Here is a 3470-nt window from a genome sequence, read left to right as displayed (position 1 = left end):
GCCTGGACTTCTGGTAGTTCTCTGTTGATGTGCTGTTCCAGTCGTTTTTGGATAATCTTCAGTAAAATCTTGCTTGCATGTGAAATCAGTGAGGTTGTTCTGTAGTTCTTTCCCCCAAGGATTTCATTTTACTTGGATATATAATCAATGTCTATGAGCTGATTATGTTTCATCAGGACCATTTGTTTGAAATCCTAAAGCTCGAATAGCAACCTTAAGGCTTAAACTTTCCAGTCTGAATTTAGATGGTCATGCAAAGATGAAACTTATTAAACTCGTAGGAGAATGATACTGCAAGACTACAGATGTACTTACCATCAAAACAAGTAAGATGCCCTTTCAAGAGGTAGAATTATGATTTTGCAATGTATCTACTAACAGTTTTGTACCATGAATCTTGGAGAACTGAAGAATGAGAGAAAAATAAGACTGAAGCAGACCTAGAGGAATATATTTGGAAAAATAGCTCTTCAGAAAAAGATGCCTTGGAGATACTTCTTCAAATTAAAGCTGCTAATAAAAATAAACATGTAAATAAAGAAGATCTCCTGGGTACTAAAGAAGTTGAAGATTACGAAAAGTCTGTTGTCCATCTTAAGAACACAGGGGAAGAGGAAAATACCATTTCTCAGTACAAAGAATCAATGACGAGAGTATTGGTTATGTCATGAAGTGGAAAAATTGACATGATTTCTTCTGTGATACGTATGGCTGCTAGTTGGAAGCAGGAGTGGCATCCGCTTCCTAAACAACATGCCTCTGGAAGCTCTGTGAACTTTGAGAAAAGACAGTAGTTATAGAAAAGCTTCAGGTCTTTTGTTCATAGGGTCACTATGAGTTGTGCTGATGGCAATAAACAACAACAACGTGAGAACAACAAAGAATTCAAACAAAAAACCAAAAAGAATTCAAACAATATATTGCATTGGAAACATCTGCTACAAAAGACCTCTGTTATCTTAATATTAAGCAGCACATTAGCCCCAATATCACTATTTTCCATACATCATCATCATCATCACAATTGACTTCTAGTTGTTGCTGTTGTTATGTGACATCCAGTTGGAACCAACTCATAGCTGGCCCTCCACTGGTAGTGCTTAAACCCAAAGTTTCAGAAACACTGGTTGGCAAATTGAATTTCTTAAGGGGAGTGGTAAGGGAAATTAGGTGAATCTGTTCTCAGGGAATCGTGCTGCTAACTCAAAGGTGATGCCTATCTCGGGAGAAAGATGAACAATCTCCTCCTGTGCAATTGACAGTCTCTGAAAACCAGCTGGACGGTCAGCTCTGGGTTGGCTCCGACGGGACAGCAATGAGTTAAGAAACAGAAGAAAAGACGTCATCAATGATAGAGTTCCAGAAAATAGTCAGGCCTAAATGATTGGACTTTCCTGATTTGAAGGGGCGTAGAGTGTCCGACACAGTAGATAAAGCAAGCCACATTAAGGTACATTATAACAAAATTGTTTTAATTTTTTTGTTATTTTATTTAATTTTTTTTTTTTTGTATGTGTACCATCACATCAGATCTGACTGGTACAGGAGGAGATTGCCCCTCCTTCTCCAGCAGAGCATCTGGATTCGAACCGCACACCTCTGGGATACAGTGCACCTTCTGGCCACTAATTTTGTTCCTAACAAAATTTTAGGAACAGTGAAGATTCTACAGCTTCCAGAGACCAGAAAAGTGGATCTAATGTAAAGAAGGGAGTCTCCCTCCACTCTGGAAGCTGGCTGGCTGACTGGCAGGATGGCTGGTGTCTCAATGGCGGCTCGTCTTGGTGGCAGTCAGGCAAGGGTAGTTCTGGGATCCTTTCTGTTGTGTGTCACTGTTCTTTTTGCCCTTCAGAGGTGGGTGGACAACCCTGAGCCTTAGTCTAAAGTTAAGAGCCTGCTCGAGGCTGTAACTTAAAGTCCTGTAGGGCCCTCAGGCCTGTTTTTAATTGGTTTGTTTTTTTAATAATTTTAATGAACATTTACAGAGAATTTGGATTTCCATTCATTCATTGCTGCACTTCTCTACCCGCCCAGCCCTCTCCCCCCGCCCCCCAGTTCGCTTCTCTCTTTCAAAAGTAAAAGAAAGACTCCCTCCCTGGTACACAATCCCCCCGCACTCTTCCCACCACCCCAAATACATTCCACTGTGCAACCTTAATTGTGGACTCTTGTGATAACCATAATACCCTATCATACATCGCTTTTAAATTATTCACTCCCTCATCTGTTTCAGTGCAGTATACAGGTCATATAGCCCTGGTCTGTCCACTTGCTGTACAGAGGTAACCTGTGGTTGCTGTGAAGCTGAACACTGTGACACTGATGTGTCAAATGCGAGAATGTCTACGGTGGACAGTGTTTGGTGGCGCTCCCCGGTTGAAACAAGCTCCGAAGCAGGAGTGGCATCCATTGTGAGTTGCCTACAACTCGACGGCACTTAACAACAACAATATAAAGAAATTAAAATCATACCAGCTTAGAGTTCTTTGTAGCAGCAGTAGAACCTAGAAGATGAAGAAGCCTTCAAAATTCTGAAGTAAGATCATTTCCACTTTAGAATTTTTTTGTCTACCCAGACTATCAATGAAAAGAGAAGGTAGAAAAAGGAAACTTTCATATATATAGTGTTGTCATTGTGCACTGCAGAATTGGAACTGACCCATCGCTGACCCTCCAGCAGGTTTTCAGAGGCAATTAATTACACAGGAGGAGATTTATTCCATTAAAAGAAGAAACACATCAAAAAGGGAGGGGAGAATCTAATTTTGTGGGATCTGAATGTAATCAATCAAAAAGAAAAGATAAACCCTGCTGTCAAGTTGATTCTAGATTTCCGGGACTCTACAGAAAAGAATAGAATGGCCCCATAGGATATGCACAGGTGTATTCTTTATGGATGGCCTAGGGGTAAGAAGTTGCACTGCCAACCCAAAGTAACATGGTTTGGGTCCATCAGCTGCTCCATCAGAGAAAGATGGGCAATCTCTTCCCGTGTGATTTACAGCATCAGAAACCCAGGGGAAGGCCAGCTATGAGTCGACTTGAACTCAGCAGTGACAGTGAGTGAGTTTTCCGGAGCCTCACTTATTTCTGGCTCCTAGTTGCTGGTAGGGAGCTCTGGTGGCCCAACGGCAAGAAGCCAAGAAGCTGCACTGCAATCTCAAAGGTACATGGTTCAAGATCACCAGCTGTTCCATGGGAGAAGGATGGGCAGTCTCCTTTTGTGTGATTAACTGCACCTGAAAACCAGCGGGAGGGTCAGCTATGGGTCGGTTCCGACTCTAAGGTACACAACACCACCACCACCACTTACTAGTACAGGAGTCTGTAGTTGGTGCAAATGAGAAACACCTGGCTAGTAACTTTAAAGCTATGGATTCCAGTCCACTCAGCGGAACCTTGAGAAAAAGAGCTGGTGGTGTTCTTTGGAAAAAAAGTGAGTCATTGCAAACTCTATGGAACACAGTTCT

General features: G+C 42.0%; 1 pseudogene; it reads left to right on the top strand.

The window, feature by feature from the left end:
- The window catches only part of LOC102844109, a 2636-nt pseudogene extending 1965 nt beyond the window's left edge, over positions 1-671 (top strand).
- The last annotated feature ends 2799 nt before the right edge of the window (positions 672-3470 follow it).

This window comes from Elephantulus edwardii, unplaced genomic scaffold, assembly GCF_000299155.1.
Source record: "Elephantulus edwardii isolate Elephantulus edwardi_28Jun2011 unplaced genomic scaffold, EleEdw1.0 scaffold00121, whole genome shotgun sequence".
Classification (NCBI taxonomy): Eukaryota; Metazoa; Chordata; class Mammalia; order Macroscelidea; family Macroscelididae; genus Elephantulus; species Elephantulus edwardii.
This window is presented reverse-complemented; position numbering and strand designations above follow the sequence as displayed.